This window comes from Eleutherodactylus coqui, chromosome 12, assembly GCF_035609145.1.
Source record: "Eleutherodactylus coqui strain aEleCoq1 chromosome 12, aEleCoq1.hap1, whole genome shotgun sequence".
Taxonomy (NCBI): domain Eukaryota; kingdom Metazoa; phylum Chordata; class Amphibia; order Anura; family Eleutherodactylidae; genus Eleutherodactylus; species Eleutherodactylus coqui.
In genome coordinates, this window is record NC_089848.1 from 26,097,014 (window position 1) to 26,118,667 (window position 21,654).

The 21,654-nt window shown below is 42.7% G+C and overlaps 1 protein-coding gene across 3 annotated transcripts in view; it reads right to left on the reverse strand.

The window, feature by feature from the left end:
• ULK4 (unc-51 like kinase 4) overlaps positions 1-21,654 on the reverse strand; it is a 649,532-nt gene that overhangs the window by 69,227 nt on the left and 558,651 nt on the right. The gene's annotated exons all lie outside the window — the stretch shown is intronic.

Genomic DNA, 21,654 nt, shown 5'->3' on the forward strand with positions numbered 1-21,654 from the left:
GGTTTTATTACACACTTCAATGAAAAAAAGTTAATAAAAGTAAATCAATAGGTTATATGCACCCCACGATGGTGACATTTAAAAATATCACTTATAAAGCAAAAAGCAAGGTCTCATACAGCTGTGTCAACAGAAAATTGGAAAGGTTATGGCTCTCAGAATGAAAAAAAAGCAAAAATTCCTGCAGTCCTTTAAAGCCCCATTTAGACGGGAGACAGGACGAATGTCGGGCAAACAATGCCCAACACTCATTCCTGCACATACATGCTCCTGTGCTCGTATCGCTGGCTCACAGCGGGGCGGCAGGAGCAGATTTCAGTTCTTGCTCTCTCCGCCCCTCTTCATTCAGTTAACATAGTGGCCGTTCAATACTGAACGGCTGCTATTAACACTACACTGTCATAGTTAAACTCATCACTCATCATTTATGCAGCATAAACGTGCAGGAGCACGGGAGCGTGTGTGCGGGGACGAGTGTCGGGCATCGTTTGCCTGACATTCCTCCTGTCTAAATGGGGCTTAAGGGGTTGTCTATATATCACACAGCATGCCTTTAATAGGGCTCATTGTCGGGCTGCAGCCACGCTTGGGCCCTGGTGTTTGTTGTGACAGCTAACTTTATAGAAAGTCAGGTGACTGCTGCAGCAAATCAGAGGCTACCGCATCACGTTCCTTAACTCCTGGGATCATGGCACTCCGGATGTGAGTGCTGATGCCAGAAGAATGAGTGGGGACGCTGCAGCTTCTGATTGGCTGCAGCGGTCACCTGCATTCCTCTGATGTCAGCTATCACAACAAACACCAGGACCAGAGCAAGGCTGCAGCTCTGAATCCTGGTGTGGTGGCAGCGACGTAGGTACTGCTCAGTTGATTGCTTTACTACAGGGGGCCCTATTAACCCCTTAAGGACCAGGTGTATATATGACACACTTGGTCCTGGGCTTTAATCCCTGCCAACAGCAGATGTACAGAGTGGGATTAAAGCCTCTGCTCCTGCAATCAAGCAGGACCAGGTTGGGTCCTCAGCTGTCAGACACTGCAGTGGACCTGGAGGAAAGGTGGGAAGCGGTTTTTAACCGTTTCTGCCTTCTCTTTTGCCTGCTACATAGTACTCAATGAACGCTACGTACTAAAGAGTGAAAGCGGAAGTGTGCTGGGTGCCCTCTGTCTCGGCAGAGCTGCAGGGGCCTAGTCGACCCTGATCAGCTCTGCCAGTGACTACTGTCACTACAGGGGATGTTTTTCCCTGTAATTGAGGTTCCTATGGATGCCAAATAAAATATGAATGACCCACAGAGGTCTTATATGATGTCTATGACAACATGGGGGTCATAGTTAGTTACAAAAATAAGTTTAAAAACTTATAGAATAAAATAATATACATGACCCACTGCCGACGCCAACCAAAAGCATAGCCGTATCCGCCCTGTAATCCAAAACTATACATATTTTTTAAAAATGGGAAAAAAGTCAGTGAAAAAAGATCTTAAAAAAATAACCCTATATGTCACGGTGAAAAAAAAAATAGGGTACTAAAACCACCACATGGGTAAAATCTTTAAAAAGTGTCTTTTCCTTTGGTGTCAAAACAGCGTGGTCCTTAAGGAGTAAAGAGATGTTGTCCTGTAACCAGACAAGCCCTTTAGGACCAAAATACGCAGGTCCTTAAGGTAATAATTCTTTGGCTGTGTGAAAAGCAGCAGGGATTTTGGAGCTCTATAATAGGAACCAAAACCAGAGCTCGAACGTCTATGAGGATCTAGTGATGCATATGTATGCTGCGCTCCAATGCTGCACGGGCAAAGAGATTGCTAGATATACAAGAGATCAATCGTTCCACGGAAATGGATCATTATTACCGGTAATTCACTTCTTAAGCAATTAAGAATCGATTCAATATGACAGCTGAAATAACCTGATTTATTTGCCCCGTGACGTCTAACTGTTTAGGTTTATACCGAAAACTAGGTTCCAGATTCAATTTGGGATTACTAAAGCCCGGTCTCTGGATGCTGAGTAAATGTATCCGCTAATCCTGGGCTTGCGTGTGTGCGATAGGACAAAAACAATCTTTAGCTGGTTCCTGTGAACAGGCCTAGACAAAGCCAGCAGACTGTGAAAGCAGCTCAAAGCCACAATAGTCTGTGTCCCAGGTGTTTCTTGGCATATTTCCTTATGCACAGTGACTTTATCATCAAGGATTAGAAAAGCTAAGATCTCCTAAACACATGTATGAACAAGCAGATATCTATGGCAACAACTGTACTTCAAAGTCCGCAATCAGAACGTCTGCCATGTCGTGTTACCACCTCCCATTACTGCATTATTGACTCCCGTACGTCAAGGCTTCAGTGGGGTTTACTTCGGGCTTTTGTCAAGCAGCAACCATAACAATAGATCTAATATAGCTAAGAAAACTCAACTATTGTAACAAAAAGATCACAAGATTGTACTGTGAAAACATTTAAGATACCGGACGCTGTCCTAAAATAAAAAAGTCACATCCAGCAAAAAGAAAAAAAGGACTATAATTACAAAGCGGTAGGAAAAGAGAGTGGGATCTATTACGCTGAGGGCATTCAGATGCAATGCCAGCACCATGCCTTGTCATTACTATATAATATCCATAGACGTTCGGAATATTGCTGCCCGTAGCAGTAGTTATTCACCCACCACCACTTACCGCACACGACGACTAAGAGTCCATTTATTTAGTGTGTGTCATGCCAATAAACTTGGCTGCACGTTTTGGATAAAGAACATGTCAAAAAAGAAAATCTACTTGCATACGGTTCTTTTAACAATTGGATCATATGGACCCGAATCCAGAAGGTAGCAATGCAGCCAGTGTAAAGATTCCCTCTCCATTAGAAAACAAGAGCGGCGATAAATCCAAACAGGGAAAGAAGTTTGGGGTCAAACAAGCTCCAAGTGGTAAGTTGTGTAGCAGCGGCACCTGGCACAGGATGAAGGACTCATCTCAATCCATGTCATTGGTCCTTCTCTCCTTTACATACAGCCCTGTTTTCACCCGACTATTATTTCATGTATATGCCCACTTAGGGCTCTTTTACACAAAACTATTTGATTTTCATTCAGTCTATCGCTAGATCATGCAAAACTGAATGATAATTGTTCAGTGTTAACGTTGCCAGCGACTGAACGACGGGCGATAAGTGAACAAACTATCGTTTGTCGTTCAGTTTATGCATAAAAATCAAACAATGACTGTCCCCTGTAAACAGGCAGTCGTTTATCTATGAATGACTGCCTGTTCACTGTGAATGGAGGTGGGCAGCTGGAGGTGGGCAGCTGGAAGTGATCTCCAGTCCGCTCCACCTTCATTCATTGGACGATTATCACTTCTGTGTCAAAGCATAAGAGCAAGAATCTTTGGGGCGATTGGCAGGCTCTGAAGCGCCTGACAATCGTCCCATATAAAAAGACCCTTAAAGCCTGGCTGCACAATAATCAGCAAAAACTACCAACAAAACAATTAGAGACTGAGGTCTACTTTTGGCTGATACCAGAATTCTGCTTCATACAAGTCATAAGAGCAAAAAAAACACGTTCATGTACAAGGCTGTGTTCATGGCTTAATGATACCATACTTCTCTCATTGGGACATTATGAAGCTGTCATACAATCATAGAATGGTAGAGTTGGAAGGGACTTCCATGGTCATCGGGTCCAACCCCCTGCTCAGTGCTGGATCACTAAATCATCCCAGACAGATGTCTGTCCAGCAGTTATACGCTAACCACTACAGATTGAACATCTGCTAAATATTGGCCGCCAAAATACAAAAGTGAATAGGAGCTTGGAGTCCTGTATAATGCTGTATCACACATATTTACCATCAACTGATAGGCATCCATAACTTTCTCATCAGCATGATATGACTATCCATTATGACTAGGGATGAGCAAGTATACTCGCTAAAGCACTACTCGTTCGAGTAATGTGCTTTAGACGAGTATCTCCCTGTTCGTCCCTGAAGATTCGGCTGCCGGGGGTGGGCGGGGAGCTGCGGGGGAGAGCGGGGAGGAACGGAGGGGAGATCTCTCTCTCCCGCCCGCTCTCCCCTGTTCCCCGCCACAACTCACCTGTCAGCTGCAGCGGCTCCCGAATTTTCAGGGACGAGCGGGGAGATACTCGTCTAAAGCACATTACTGGAGCGAGTAGTGCTTTAGCGAGTATACTTGCTCATCCCTAATTATGACGTAACTGGATGCCACAGGTTTAATTAATTCCAAGTTTATCCGTTCAGTCATGTCCGACTCTCTGATACTCTGTAGACCAGTCCTCCCTACGCTTCTCTATTCTCTATAGCTGCTTTCAATTGCTTGATGTCCATTCCCGTGTCTTTCCTGATAGTGTTCAGCTAACGTGTCTTTTACCTTCCCTGTTTCTTTTAGCACTGATCATTCCAAGCAGCATCTCTTTTTCCAGCGAATTCGCCCTCAACACATGTCCAAAGTCAGTCAGTCTCTGTCTTGTGATCTTGACTTCCAGGAACACTTCTGGGTTGATACGTTCTAGGACAGCTTTGTTGGTAACCCTAGCTGTCCAGGGGATTCATAGAAGTTTTCTCCAACACCACAGATTGAAAGTTTCTGCTATCCTCAATGTTCACAGCTTGCAGCCATATGTTGCAATCAGGAAGACGATTGCTGTGATAAACCTTCGTTTGATGGTGACAGAGACATCCCTACACTTCCGAATTGGATCCATGCTCACTATGGCCGTATGCTCCAGTGCTAATCAACACTTTCTCTTACCTGTTGAGCTACAATTATGATTGATGAGCGACCCCAAGGAATACGAAACTATTAACTACTTTGATTTCCTCGTTGTTGTTCTTTATGTGGGTTTCCTTGTCGGCACCGCTCATGGTCTTTGCCTTTTTCTGATGTTCAGCTGAAGTCCCATCTTCTCACTTTCTTCTTTTAGCTTCAGGATCAGCGTCTTCAGATACTTCCCTGTCTCAGCTACCAGGGTTATACTGTTTATGTATCTTAGATCACTGATGACTCTCCCACCTGTTTTCAGGTTTAATCAACCACACTGAAAACTTATATGTAATGGTAAAATCTGGGGGTGCCAAGGTTTTAATTCAACTAAAGAATGACATGTTAACCCCACCATAGTTTCCGACACTGTCAACTTGTGCTACAAAATATAGTACGCATTGATGTGTACATGACCCCTTCCTATATACAGTACATAGGCTAATCTAGATCATATAACCTGTTACAGTGAGCCGGTATGTATGCTTGTCATAAGTTTGAAGTGATGCTATGCTGACCTTTATTACTCACCTCTGCATAAGTTGAACTGATGTTTCTGTACTTATACTGTATAAGTAACTTACACATTACTGAAGGGTTTTCCTGACAACTGTTTGTAGGTGGAGTGTTTCATATCTATCAAACAGCTTGTGCCTGTTGAATTAGAAACACCTACAATAATCTATTGAACATCCTAATAAATATGTTGCAGACCCATAGACACTGAATGGAGCATATACATGACCACCGCACCAATTAAACTTCTCACTGTGATCATGGGATCTCCATTCCAGTAATGGATGGGCCACAGCGATCAGACAGTTACCACCTATCTTGTGATCACAGCCTTTACATCTTCGACATTATGTGGATTTTGAATTATGCTATGTGATGCCACTAGGGTTGAAGTGGAGTAAGGACAGAACTAACGTTGCTCGCCCTTGGCATATCTATTAGAGCATAGACATATGCTCAAGCCATATTTATTGGGCACTCATGTAATACACACTACCACAATGTTGAAAGTTGCAACGTTATGTTTTATGAAGGTAACAAGTGAAGAGAAACATAATCCATTGTGAGATACACAATAATGTCCAGATTTTATGGGTAGGAGACCAGCAGTGTATAACTGGACTTTAGGACATAATGTTAGGACATTATCCAGCTATTTTTTGAGGGATTTTCTTAAGAAATGTTTTTGCAAATCAACTATATTTCAGTTAATTGTGAAGCTAATCTTTATTGACTTGGAAGGGCAGAATTATTACTGGAAGCCAAATATGTTGCTACATTGTTTACATAATGTCCGCCAGCTCTTTGGCAGATTATTCCTTTCACTAGATTTTTAATAATTAATGAGTGTACACTGCTATAGAATATTAACACGCCGTTTTCAGAAGAGGCACGAGGGATACCTGAATAGACTTATCCTGAATTAAAACGCTGAATGCTGGCTTGCAGTGAAGCACTCATTCAGCTCCAAGTTTCCAATGCTGTTACATCCATGGAAGAAAACAAAGTTAAAAAGAATCCCGTGCTCAGGGTGTGCGGAAAGAAACAGGTGAAAGTAACAGAGAGAACTTATTTTGGTGAGGGGTTCGTTGCCACCGCAAACCCCTCACAAATCCAAGGGGGCCTTTCACAATCAGATAAACAATGGTCCTGGTGTATTTCTTATCCAATCTTTATTCCATTCTTCGTAGTACAATAGGACCGGATACAAACGTTACAGTCAGTGCAACGCGTTTCGGAGGTCTTTACAACATACCTGCCTCCTTTTTCAAGCACAATATGTAAAGCCCAAAAAGAGGACCAGAATGGAATTCTTTTTAGCTTTGTTTCCTTCCTGGCTCTGTGGCCGACATATTCCCGTACCTCGGACATATCCCAGACGCTCTCTGAGTCATTGCAGGCACTAACGGGGATCAGAGGTGAAGTGGAAGGCGACCAGTGTTTTACAGGCGGTGTAGCAGCTGCTTACATCAGGTGAGTCCCATTTTCTACAACATTCTTTACCACATTCTGAGGCACTGTCCATTTTTTCCAGTTACATCCCTGGTCACATATGAATTGACTGGAATTTAACCCCTTAGTGACAAGCTTACAGTATTTTGCGACATAACTGAGCAATGTCTTTCCAGTTTTGCACTGTCAAATTTGAAGAGACATAACTTTTTAACTTTTTCATTGATAAAACCTGTACGAGGAGTTGGTTTTATGTGGGACTAGGTATACTTTTTAATCACACCATTTTGAGATACGTACATCATGTATTGCAAAATGTTTTTAATTCTTTTAGCTGGTAATAGGAAGAAATATGCAGTTTTTAATATGCAGAACAAATGACACAATAAATCTATTATCTGAGTCAATATGAGTACAGTGATACCAAATTTATATAATTTGCTTATTCTATTACTACTTTTGTAGAGTAAATCACAAAAACATTGTCTATCCCTGCATTCAAAGTCCCATAGCATTCTTATTTTTGGTTTGATGGAGCAGTATTCGGGCTTTCATAGAATTTCCCAGGTTCACGTGTTTCTACAACAGGTCTTCTGAGATCTTCTGGATTGTATTTGCACATTAGTTATCACTAACCAGATGTTGTGTACCTTCATTAAATGGGCAAACCCCCCATGAAACCCAAACCTTTAATCTTTTCTCCCTAATTGAAACACCTTTTGCCAATTAGGTCTTGTAGAAATTATTAAAACAGAAGTTCACTTACTTTTTCTCCCTACATTGTAGATGATTACTCAGTGTGCTCAATGAAAGGCAGTATTGAGACAACTGTTTGTGTGTTATTAGTTAGATTGTGTTTGTTGATAATTGTGACTACAATTATACTACATTTCCTTAGTAAATCAAGGCAGATAGTTCCAAAGGGTTCACTTACTTATTCTAGCAACTGTACATGCATGACTCCTACATATGACTGCAGGCAGATTTGGTTGTTTGCCTATTTTTCTATTTTAAAAACTAGGGCAGAGCTTCATACGCCTCTGTTCTATTCTAGCACATGTACAAAAATAACTCTACAACCATGATATGGAATAAATGTTGAACATCTGGCAACCGACACAGCAGTTCTGACCTCCGAACCGCTCTACAAATAGCTAAGGCGGCAGTGCTCAAAGGGTTACATCAGTAGTATCCAATCAGGAGTGTCAGAGGAATATCATATAGTATACAAAATCAAATATTATATTTCATTACAAGACTTTAGCTAAAAAAATAAAGATCACCTTCCTTGACTATGCGGCAAGAGCACATAACTGGAGAACTCTCACAGCTAGCTACCTCGGGATTCATTTCTACAATGTCTTTTATAAAGAGAAAATTGAGCTTGCCCCAAGGCCAGACATGTTAATCTATAAGAGTAAAATATTGTGCTCCTATTCTTTGCCAGTCTATCACTGAACCATAGCCATAATAAAACATAACTTTCCAAAAATACTCAATAAAACCATATCAATATTCAAAAGACAACAATAGGTCGGTAATACTAACTGGTATAATATGACATAGCAAACAACAGCAACAAGAGAATTTTTGCAGAAGGAGGAATCGGTGGTGCTTGATGGAACACTCAAACTGGAACAGGAATTATGAGCCTTGATGTCTAAGGAGGACTGGATCACATATCGGAAGAAAACATATGACGATTAAGAAAATTTAAGGAGGATACGGAAAAAGTGAAAAGGTCCAAGTGGCAATGGGATCTAGACGATTACAGGAACGGGCAAGTATTCAACTGGCAGGTTTTCTCTAAATTTCCACAACAGCAGCGAACAAGATTTGATAATAGGAGAAGGAAGAACCCCACACGACGTAAACAGACACAGGATCATGGACTTTGACGTCTGACTCCACGGATAAGTCTGTGGTGGGCACAAAATCTGATTAAGGAGCCTCTTTTTAGAGGCACACCCACCTCCGATGCCCAGGGTCAGATACGGAACCCGAGGCGCAAGAGGAGGAATGGTCGGAGATGTGACAGGATTAGAAAGAGAGGAACAAGAGATACCAATGAGGTCTGGAACACGACAGAAGACCCGGTAACATCCAGGGCGCTTGTTGTAAATATATCATCTAAGGTACTGTCCCCCTTACAAATTGATGGCTTAGCAAGAGGTTTATCATATTGCATAAACTCTGATCCACATTAGTTTCAGTTGGACCTCGATCATAGGAGATTCTGCAGAAACCTGAAACTTAAAAATTTTTTCTTTGGTCAAAAAAATGCGGTGACTAATGATGATGAGTATGGCAAACTCTGTGGGTGCGTGGCCTGACTCCCGTGAAGGTTTCACATCCAGAACGGTTGGTCTGCGCCCCAAGAGCCTATTTGTACCTCCTAGCACTAGTCATGCGATTGAGACCTTCGAATATAAAGTTCGCTGTGACTTGTTGAAGCTGAGGAAGGATTGCACCTAAGGTAAAAAGAAAAGCAACCTCAAAAGAGCTGAATTGGTAGCCCTTAGAGACCTTGGAAAGGATATTTCCATCACCATACGCGCAGCAGGCAAGGGGGATGCGATAGTGGTGATGGACACATCCTCTTACCATAAGGGGGTCCTTTCCCAGCTTGTTGTTGGGGGTATTTATGAGGTACTAACATCTGACCCGACAGCAATCTTCCAGAATGAATTAAGCATCATCTTGGAGGATGCTCTACATTTAGGCATAATTGAAAGCCAATTAAAAAACTTCCTGTTACCTAGATTCCCTGTTGTTCCAATATTGTACACTTTACCAAAGATTCAAAAAAATCTGGAGAAGCCACCTGGTCACCCCAATATATTGGGGAGGGGGTCTCTATTCACCAATACATCGAGGTTCCTTGACAATGTCTTAAGGAATTTTGTGTTAAGCTCTAGGTCCTATATTAGGGACACTACAGATTTTCTGTTGAAGCTCTGGGAAGTCAGGATCACAAATTAAGTCATCTTAGGATCCTTTGACGTTGTATCATTGTATACAAACATTGACCATTTACGGGGCCTCGAGGCTATGAGAGACCATGTGGTGAAAACAGATGCCCAACAATGAGTTGGAATTTGTCATGTCTCTTCTAGAATGTGTTCTGTATAACAACTATGTTTTGTATAATGGCAAGTTTTACAGACAAAATCATGTGACAGCAATGGGGTCCAATGTGGCCCCTACCTATGCTAACGTCTTTATGGATCAGGTGGAGGAGATGTTGATATATACCTCCCCATCCTGGACTTCGGTCCAGGCATGGTGGAGGTATATAGACGACATCTTCATCATATAGAATGGCACTGAGGAAGACCTACATGCTTTCCATAATGAGATAAATAATATCCTTCCAGGTTTGAGCTTTACTTTGACCTGCTCCTTTCAACAGGTCCAGTTTTTGGATGTCATGGTCTCCATCTCTGAGGGCAGGATTAAAATCGACCTCTTTACTAAGCCTACAGACTGTAATAGTTTGTTGGAGTACAGTAGTTGCCATCTGCCCAGGATACTGGCTTCACTTCCGTGGAGTCAGCTCCTGAGGATTAGAAGGATCGTAGATGATGAGTTTGTTGACAAACGCCTGAATTTGATGTGCAATAGATTCCTTGAGAGGGGATACCCCAGGGTTCTGATTGCAGATCTCCAGATTAGAGCTCAGGCCCTTGACCGTGAGTCATTGTTACAGCCTGTACCACATAATAAGGCGAAGTCCTGACTGCCTTTTGTGACCACCTATGGATAGTATAGTAGGCGGATCTCTCAGATAATAAAGAAACATTGGCCTATTGTGGCCCTGAGTCATACAGAGATCCCAGAATTTAAAAGTTACCCTTGATGGCCTACAAGAGGAGTTGGAACCTGAGAGATAAGGAGGTATTTACCTCAAAAAAGGCATCAGAGCGTTCTGGATACAGGTATGTGGGGGTGTTGTCTTAATGAGCTAAATTTTACCTGTTGGTGATTGGTATTTAATGAAAAATGGTGGTGCACTGTGGCTAAGCTTGAAAAAGGCCTGTGAGGGGCCGAAACGTCGCTTTTAGTATGGTCTTAATAAAGAGACATCTTATGATGTAAGTTATTTTTATGAAGGAAGATTCCAGTGTGCTGCTTGCAATACACTGTTTCTGCAGCAAACAAGTGGAAAATATGATGTAGATGCACGAACACTGCCCCTTCCTCTGTGTGTCCAATCGGTAACTCAGAGCACACGTCCTGAAAGGGCTAAGGGTGGTTTTACATCTGCGTCACAGATGCGGCTGAAAATACCAGAAAAAAAGAAGAGCTGCATGGAGTGTTTTTTTTTCTGTCCAAAGGCCAGGCAGCTGAGCAGAAAGTGGGCGGACTCTATTACAGTCAATGGGGTCTACCCGGCGCTGTTTGGTTCCCTCCAGAAATGGAACCGTTCAGCTGCAGGGATTCCCCTTTCCTGCTCCCCGAACGGAGCAGGAAAGTGGAATCCCCAGAGCAGGTATGAAAGCACCATGACCCCATCGATAAAAACCTCTCTCTAATACACCTTCGAGTTTCCCTAAACTGATGCCCCAACACTTTTCCTTAGAGGATATAGGTTCATCAAGGAAGTGCTCAATAAAAATGATTGACAGTATGTACAAGTGGTATGAAGGTGGCAGAACAGAAAACATTCAAAACGGCAAGAACCACCTATAAGGATGAAAATATGTAGGCAGTAATAGCCGTGGCCAACAATGGATTCACTGCTTTGACAACAAGCTGATAATCCCGGTGTCTGGTGTGGCTGAAGCACATGTGAAGCGATCTCTACTTACGGACAAAGACCTGTTTCGCACATGCATTACATCAACAAAGCCGCGGGTCATTCAGACAACTGAGTCAGGTGCCCTCTTCTCGTTGGAATCCTTACTATCAGTAATGACATTAGTACTGGGAATCCCTTCCTAAATAGTGCCGCACATACTCTACAAGTGAAGCACCTGGGATGCATAATACAAGGGTCTCACTTCTCATACTGTGCCCCACTGATGGGGTAGGGCAGAATGACCAACACTTTAGTTCTTCTATAGCATGAGAACTACACCCTAAAATAAGAAGGTGAAGTACTATACTACTTATGGACTACATGAATATCAAGACACTGCACTACGAACTTAGATGGAAGCAGGGGACTAAAGACTACAATGGCATACAGAGAAATGTGAAATATAGAGCAAATCTAATGACATTGGTAGGCTGGCTGACGAAGGTGCTGAGATAGAGGAGCCATTGCTGGTCAAGTACAGGGGCAGCTAATAAGCAATTACAGATATATTATTGGCAGGCTAAATCATAAATGGACAGGTACTGCAGTAATATCAAGAGCAACCAGTATGATGATGACTAACTGATAAAGGTTGATAACAGTAAAAGTTATTAGCTGCACAGCGTCCTGTCACGCTACTGTAGCCATTTACAGGGCATGACCTCCAAGTCATTACGGAGAGACCCCATGTCATAACAAGCATGACACTACACAATAAATAAGCCATCCCCATGTTTAGTCAGCCAACAGATCCACAGAAATCATAAGCTGTCAATTATTGACCAAAATACCAGAACCAACTGCTGGACGTAACTAAGTCATTAGTGGGAAACGATGGAAGGTGGAAGCATATGGGAGGAACACTAGAATTTGGTCCAAAAAATGAAAAAAATTGGCATATACTGGTTAAAAATTTTTTAAATTAATTGGTATTCTTGCGCACCAATGGGCTGACCTCAATTATTTGGTACATAATAAAGTTCATAACAAGACAGAGGTAGTTAATTACAGAGAGTAACCATAAGTCATTTAAATGGGGTTTTTGACTTATTTCTGTGCCCAGAACTATATAAAAGAAATATACTCACAGTGTAACTGGGGCGCCGCTTCGGTGGTCTGCCACCATGGCATCTGACAGGTAATGTCACTCCGCCAGAATGGGAGGTATGAGACATCTATAGCAAAGATAAGACTGCTGGCCTGGTGATAACCCCCATCCACAGTAATTCAGGGACCATAAACTTATAATCCCTTATCAGTGTCTAGTTAAAAATGTTTCTGTACCTCTTGCAGCATTCCTGGCCTGATAACACCCCCCCCCCCCAACAGTATTTCAGGGACCATAAAACTTTCACTCTGTTATCAGTGCCTAGACAAAAAAAGTTTATTTTCTGTTGCAGAATTCCTTTAAGTGCAAACCAATCCCATCCGAGTCTGTGCCTTGTCATAAGTATGTATGTCATAAGTGTGTATAAATATTCATGCCTCTTCAGATCCAATCCACTTTTGGCCTGACGAAGAGCCCGAGAGGTTCGCAAGCTCGCTATTACATCATGTATTTTTATTAGCCTTTAAAAGGTATCATATCTACAAGATTACGTGGTTTCTCTTGCTGGGAACAATCACATTATACTCCGCCAGAACGCCTGGTGCTGTCCCGTAAACCTCTCACGTGGGATTCTAATGTAGAAGCCCTAAACATGGTTTACGGTTCATCCCTGCCAGCCTCCTATTGGCTGCAGCGGTCACATAGGTAAACAACCCATGTCACTGCAGCAGCCCGAAATAAACAAGGACTGAAGCAGTCAAGCGGCGGCAGGGGATCAGTGTGGCAGGAGGTGAGTATTACTGTTTGGTTCGTCGCCCAACTGCCACCATTGTCTGTTATAATTGGAGAGCCTCTTTAAGCCAAGTGATTTCAGAGTGATATATCCAATGTGATTCTTTGCAGAAGACACGTTCATTCCAATTCCCCGTCTCACTGAAGGTCTAAAAACTTCAATAGTAGTAAACTGAGAAAAACACGGAGATCATAAATGTGATGATGAGATATATAGAGAACTTCAGAGATGATTTGGAGAGCATCTAAACAACACTGAATATAAGAGGGATAACCTTATTGCACAACATGATCATGAGGACATGGGCTTTACATAGACAGTTAATAATCCCCTTTGATTTTAGTTCGCAAAGTTATATATCACACATTGCTCCTTGGTAACCATGCACTCAACTGATTTTATGCAAATGGCAAGATGGAACAATATCTCTGCAGCGCCACCTATTGGAAAGCAGCTTTTCTGCAAGTCAATGTAAGACTTTTTAGACAAGCCTTAAAACAAGGCCCAGGAATTGTAAGCCAAAGCCAGAAAATTCATGCACAGACAGCTGTTTCAGGGTTCTAGCTCCTCATCAGTGTGCAGCAGGATTCTGGCTTGGCTAGTGAGAGGCCGATAGACGTGGGTCAGGAAGAGTATCGTTTCTCCTTCCTCTCACCAGCCAAGTCAGAAATCTACTGCACGCTGATGAGGAACTAAAACCTGAAATAACTGTCTGTATATGGTTTTTCTGGCTTTGGCTTAGAATTCCCAGTCAGTGTTCTAAGGCTTGTCTAAAAAGTCTATATAGGACACTCAGCTGGTTTGTCAATGCATCAGACATGTCTCTATCGGCTTTCAAAACAGGCCAGAACTTGCAAAGATTTTGCCTGACCTCATTGGCACAATCCTCATAGGTACTAATTATTCTTATTAGCAGTTTTCTTTCTTCTTTCTATTAAAGCCACAACCAGCTGTTGTCTATTCGGTGCCAGTGCGAACATAAGTGTTTTTCAAGATGGGTAACAGACATCCGGCGCAACAACAACAAAAATCTCTTCTGCAAGACTCTTGCCTAAAAATGAAAGTCTCCCTCGGAGAAGCAATTCCTTCAGACCCTCAAATATTGCTCTTTAAGAATGCCCTTCCTCAAGGCAGGAGGGTGATGGCTAATCCAATGCAGTAAACGATTAGCTGCTGTGGGTTTACAATGCACAGGATATCCCCAAAAATATGGAGATTAAGGAAAGAAATCATGTACAAATGTAGACTGCTCAAAAATGTAAGGCAACACTTAAAACACACCAGATCTCAATGAGAACAGATTCAAGTTGAAAATGTTTGCTTATATACATTGTGTAATTTGTTGAGAACAAGATAACATATGAACAGTCAATGGAGACTAAGATTATAGACTAATTAAAGGCTTCATTCCAAAGCACCTAGAAAATCGACTGCTGTGACTTTCATCATAGTAACATAGTAACATAGTTCGTAGGGCCGAATGAAGACATTGTCCATCTAGTCCAGCCTGTCTATCCTCCTGTGTTGATCCAGAGGAAGGCAAAAAACCCCAAGGCCAGAAGCCAATTAGCCCTTTTGGGGGAAAAATTCCTTCCCGACTCCCTAATGGCAATCAGACTGTTCCCTGGATCAACCCCTAATAGTTCCTACCTGCCTATATACCAGGATTGACACTTAACCTAATATTTATATCCTGTAATATCCTTCTTCTCCAGAAAGACATCAAGTCCCCTTTTAAACTCCTCTATGGATTTTGCCATCACCACTTCCTCCGGTATAGAGTTCCACAGTCTAGCTGCTCTTACAGTAAAGAACCCTTTTCTATGTTGGTAATGAAACCTACTTTCCTCTAATCGTAGCGGATGTCCTCTTGTTACCGTCGTGGTCCTGGGTGTAAACAGATCACGTGAGAGATCCATGTGTTGTCCCCTCATGTACTTATACATGGTTATTTGGTCGCCTCTTAACCTTCTTTTTTCTAGAGTAAATAGTCCCAATTTGGATAGCCTCTCTGGGTATTCCAGTCCCGTCATTCCATGTATTAGTTTAGTTGCCCTTCTTTGAATCCCTTCAAGCACTATTACATCTTTCCTGAGCACCGGTGTCCAGAACTGTACACAGTATTCCATGTGAGGCCTGACAAGTGCCTTATATAATGGAAGGATAATGTTCCCGTCCTTCGCCCCTATACCTCTTTTAATGCACCCCAAGACTTTATTTGCCTTTGCAGCAGCTGACTGGCATTGGTTACTCCAGTTTAGTCTATTATCCACTAATACCCCCAGATCCTTTTCCATATCACTTTTCCCTAGTGGTACCCCATTAAGTGAATATTGGTGACATCCGTTTCTCCTGCCCATGTGCATAGTCTTACATTTTTCAACATTGAACTTCATTTGCCATTTTTCTGCCCAAGCCCCCAGCTTGTCCAGGTCCGTTTGTAGCCGTATATTGTCCTCCGTTGCATTAATTATATTGTATAATTTTGTGTCATCTGCAAATATTGATATTTTGCTGTGCAGCCCCTTTATCAGGTCATTGATAAATATGTTGAACAGAGTGGGGCCTAATACTGAACCCTGTGGCACCCCGCTAGCGACTGTGGTCCAATCAGAGTACGAACCCTTTATTACCACCCTCTGCTTTCTATCATTGAGCCAATTTTTTACCCACTTACACACGTTTTCGCCCAGACCGAGCTGCCTCATTTTGTATATTAAAAAGGATGTGAAAAGAACTGGTATGGAGGCGCAACACTCTAAGCTACTAGAAGATGTAGATCAAAGTCCAATGTGTGATGGTGAAAGCACTTCTTTTTAATTATTTTTTCAGAAATTAAAAACCAGCAATGGAATACGCGTTTCGGGGAAGAACCCCTTCGTCAGTTCGGCTGGATAGGAAAAAATAATAAAAAAGAAGTGCTTTCACCATCACACATTGGACTTTGATCTACATCTTCTAGTAGCTTAGAGTGTTGCGCCTCCATACCAGTTCTTTTCACATCCTTTTTGCTACACTTACGCCCACACTGGTGGAGCGTCATCTGGTTGGCAGCACCTCCACCATTCAAAATACTCAATCATTGAAAACTCTGTGTACTCCATAAATATTCCACTACCCTCACTGGGTCTTGCTCCACCCTCCTTTTTCATTTCTTTTACTCTCATTTTGTATATTAGCCTATTATGTGGCACGGTGTCAAAGGCTTTAGAGAAGTCCAGATATACAAGATCAATAGATTCTCCCTGGTCCAGCTTAGAGCTTACTTCATCGTAGAAACTGATCAGATTTGTCTGACATGAGTGACCGTTCATGAATCCATGCTGGTGAGGAGTTATTCCCTTGTTCTCCTTGAGGTACTCATCGATGGCGTCTCTCAGAATCCCCTCGAAAATTTTTCCCGTTACTGAAGTGAGACTTACTGGCCTGTAGTTACCAGGCTCACTTTTGCTCCCTTTTTTGTAAATTGGAACCACGTTGGCAATGCGCCAGTCCAATGGTACTACTCCGGTCTTGATAGTGTCTAGAAATATTAGGTATAGCGGCCTAGCTATCTCGTCACTTAGTTCCTTTAGTATCCTTGGGTGTAATCCATCTGGGCCCGGCGATTTATCAATTTTAGTTTTCTTTAGACGCTTCCGCACCTCCTCCTGCGTTAGGTATGAGATATTTTGTGAGGGGTTCGTTTTATTCCCCTGCATCTCGTGTGGCATTTCCTTTTCTTTGGTGAACACACTTGAGAAGAAACTGTTTAGTAGATTTGCTTTCCCTTCGTCATCATCAATGATTTCTCCTGCATTGTTTTTTAAAGGGCCAGCGCTCTCCCTGCAAATCCTTTTGCTGTTTATGTAGTTGAAAAATAGCTTCGGGTTGTTTCTGCTCTCTTTTGCGATCCGTCTTTCTGCTTCCTCCTTGGCAGTTTTGATCGTATCTTTGCATATTTTGTTTTTTTCCCTGTATAATTTTAGCGCTTCTTCGCTGCCTTGTTGCTTTAGTAGTTTGAACGCTTTCTTCTTTTCGTTTATTGCCCCTCGTACCGTCTTGTCGAGCCACATTGGTTTCCTTTTAGCTGAGTTTCTTTTATTTTTAAAGGGAATGAACTGCTCACATGAGGCGATTAGGATCCTTTTGAACTTTTCCCATTTTTCCTCCGTACTGAGATTTTTGAGGATGTTGTCCCAATTAATGTTACCGATAGTAGTTCTAAGCTCATCAAATTTTGCTTTACTAAAGTTTAGTTTCTTTGCCACTCCCTGATAAGGCTTCCTATTGATTGACAGCTGGAAGTTGATTATATTGTGGTCGCTGTTCCCCAAGTGCCCCTCAACCTGCACCCCCTTTATACGTTCCGGTTTGTTGGTTAGTACTAGGTCCAGAATGGCCCTCCCTCTTGTTGGTTCCTGCACAAGTTGGTTCAGGTAATTGTCTTTAATTACTCTCAAGAACTTATCACCCCTGTGAGATTTGCAGGTTTCGTTCTCCCATGTTATATCTGGGTAATTAAAGTCCCCCATGATAATTACTTCGTTTCGCTTTGACACCTCTTCTATCTGCCTTAGTAGTAAGTTTTCAGTTTCTTCTGTTGCTTTTGGTGGTCGATAGAAGACCCCTATCAGGATTTTGTTATTTTTTCCTCCCTGTATTTCTACCCACAGAGATTCCACCTGTTCGTCTCCTACCCCTATATCCTCCCGTAGCCTCGGCTTCAAGTTCGATTTGACGTACAGACATACCCCTCCCCCTTTCTGGTTCCTTCGGTCTCTTCTGAAGAGATTGTACCCCTGTAAATTCACCGCCCAATCGCACTTATCATCAAGCCATGTTTCAGTAATTCTGACTATATCATAGCTTTCATCAGTCATTCTCGCTTCAAGCTCACCCACTTTACCGATCAGACTTCGTGCATTCGTGGTCATACAATTTATATCATTTTTTTTGTTTTTTAAATTTGTTTTGTTGCTATTCGTACTTATGGCTGATCTATCAGTTCTAACTGTACTAACCCCACCCCCTGCTCGTCCCCCATTCCCTTTGCTTGGACCCGGATCGCTAATTACACTGGCTACCCTACTATTTCTCATTTTACCCTCCCCCCCAGTCCCTAGTTTAAACACTCCTCCAGCCTTCTAGCCATCTTTTCCCCCAGCACAGCTGCACCCTCCCCATTAAGATGCAGCCCATCCCTACGGTAGAGCCTGTAGCCGACCGCAAAGTCAGCCCAGTTCTCCAGGAACCCAAATCCCTCCTTCTTACACCAACTCCGGAGCCACTTGTTTACCTCCCTAAGATCCTGCTGCCTTTCTAGTGTGGCTTTAGGTACAGGTAGTATTTCCGAGAAAACTACCCTGGAGGTCCTTGCCCTGAGCTTGGACCCTAAGTCCCTGAAATCATTTTTCAGGGCCCTCCATTGACCTCTAACTTGTTCATTGGTGACATAATGTGACTTAGTAGTGTGTATGGCCCCTACGTGCCTGGATGTACTCCTGACAATGTCTAGGCATGCTCCTGATGAGATAGTGGATGGAGTCCTGAGCAGGGGTGTAACTATAGGGGATGCAGGATATGTAGTTGCACCCGAGCCCAGGAGCCAGGATCAGTGCCGGGACCTGGGGAGAAGCTGCGGCCAGGCTGACAGCACAGGAGAGGTGATGTATGTGTGTTTTCTTTTTCCTGGCATTTAGGGCATAGATTATAGCTTTGACAGTAGCATTTGCTATCGTCAAAGTTGCATCGCATCGCATGCAAACCGCGTTTTCGTGCGATGCGATGCAACAGAGAGGAAGGCTCCATAGGGAAACATGGGCTACAAAACATCGCATGTCGCCTGCATATCGCGGAAACTGCGAGATTTGTGTGTCGTTTTGTAGCATGCTACAAAACATCGCAAGTGTGAAGGAACCCATAGGAAAGCATGGGCTTCACATACATGCGAGTTGTAGTATTGTAGCAACGCTACAAAATCGCGCGACTTTGTCGCCCGTGTGAAGGAGGCCTTACTCTTTCACAATTCTGTGCTAGCAATCCCATGATGCATCAGTACAATAACACGAGCAGCTACAGCCTGTACCATCTCTGCCTGCAGGGAGGACACTATAATTTTCATTGCTATCTATATCCAACTTGTGAGGGGACTAGCTCGTGATCGCCTTTGCTAGGGTCAAGTGACACGATTCTTGTCCACAATCAGACTTAACAGCCAAACATAAATTTAAAGACTTAGGATGAGTTCCACAGGACGTAAATCCCGCGGAAATCTCGCGGCTTGGCCGCACTGAAAGGCTGCAAGATTTCCACGGGAGAGACGCAGCTTCAACACCCATGGCATTTCGCCACCGGTTTTGGAGCGGTTCGGCCGCTGGCATTCTGTTGCAGCTTTCTCTCCTCATAGAGAAGAGTGAGGCCGCAACAGAAAAAAAAAAAGAATTGACATGCCGCGGCTGTCAATTCTGCACTGCATTGCTGGTTTCGCCCGGCTTTGCCGTGCCGGATTGGCCGCCTTTGTGGGCGAGATTTTCTCGTCCACATGGCTGGATAATTGTGGGATTAGGAGCGGCAGGCGGATTTGCTGCACAGAAATTCCGCATGGAATTTCCGCTGCAAATCCGTCCTGTGTGAACTCAGCCTAACACTATGCTAGCTTTATTAACTGAGATCAAACAGAAGATAATAAGCCTTGCCTATACTGCATTAACTAGTACATGTAGGAATTCCTCTTTACCAACTACAAACAAAAAAAATACATTTTCAGTAACCCTATTCACAGTTCGAGTCACTCCCTATTCGTTAAGCTGCTCTCAATTATCCACCCAGTGAATTCAATTAATTACCCAGCAGGTAGACTCTCCTTATCACCTCACATAGGTGAGGAATCTAGGGAAATGCACCTTCCCAAAGTAACCACCCTCCTAGTTTTATCATAACCTAAATAAAATACAGATCATAAGTACAGAGTCAGAAGGCTTAACTAGCATCTCCTTAATTATAACTGTGTGACAGGAGTCAGAAGGCTTAACTAGCATCTCCTTCATTATAACTGTGTGACAGGAGCCCCTAATCACCAGCGGTAACTGTGATAGAAGTTTCTGAGTCTTTTTTTAAGGAGCTTGTGTGATAGGATCCACTACACAGGAATAATGCTGAGAAGAACATAAAACTCAGTGTCAGCTGGTCAGACTGAGATCACATGACCCACCTGAAGAGAAGAACTCCAGGTTTCAGGTAGATAGGAATAACTAAATAAGGTACTACTAGCTGACCTAAATATACTGGGGGGCTAGTTAATGAATCAAAGAAAAAAAAATCACTATATTGGCTCTTTAGGTGTGACTTCTAAAGTTAATTGGTTGGACCAGACCTTATTTAGGGGCGTCATGTCAAATGGGATGAAGACATACAGTATGTAGTCACAAATTTTTAATTTTTATTTATCAAGGATTTGTTTTCATGCCAATATAACAATTTGGACTGTTATGTCAGGCCCATCGTATAAAATCTATATTAAAATCCATTTTAACTCCAGGTTGTAATGCAAGAAAACAGGAAAAAAACAACAAGACGGGTGATTTTTGCAAGGTACTATATCTACTGTATCTATATCTTATCTCCCTGATACATACCTCTCTAAGCTCTAGCGCTGTTCCTGTGTCCTGTACCTCTTCCAACTCTAGCGCTGTTCCTGTGTCCTATTGGCTATTACCTGTTACAGGACAAAAACAACAATTCCTGATGGCCTACTTCAACAGACAAAGGCCCCCTGACTCTTGCATGAGTATCAGTTTCCATCCCTAGACACTGCCTCTAGCCTATGATTATATTCTTCAGCCTCTCTGTGTTTGACCTGTGATTCTTGTCTGGACTCTGCTTCTTGCTTCACCCTGTGGATTTATGGACATAAGTTCTTCTCTCTTGTGTTGAACTCTGACTCGGAGTTCTGACTCTGCCTTCACTTCACCAACTGCATTTGCCGTTCCTGGTTCTGACTCTTGACTCCCACCTGACTACTCTCTGCGCTTCATTGCTGATGCATCTTGCTGATTATTTTGAAGACCCCCCCCCCCCCCCCCCCGGAGTTTAACCAGTTGAGTCCAAACTTCCTTGAAGAGATCCCTAATAAAGAATGGGAACATCCCTTAAACTCTGCAGTGCCAGCCCAGCTGCAACACAAGGATCAATGTATCTGAGTATCTATCTATGTGCACACCCTTAATGTTGTTTCACACAACTCCCAAAATGTTGCTTGGCAAAAAGATATATA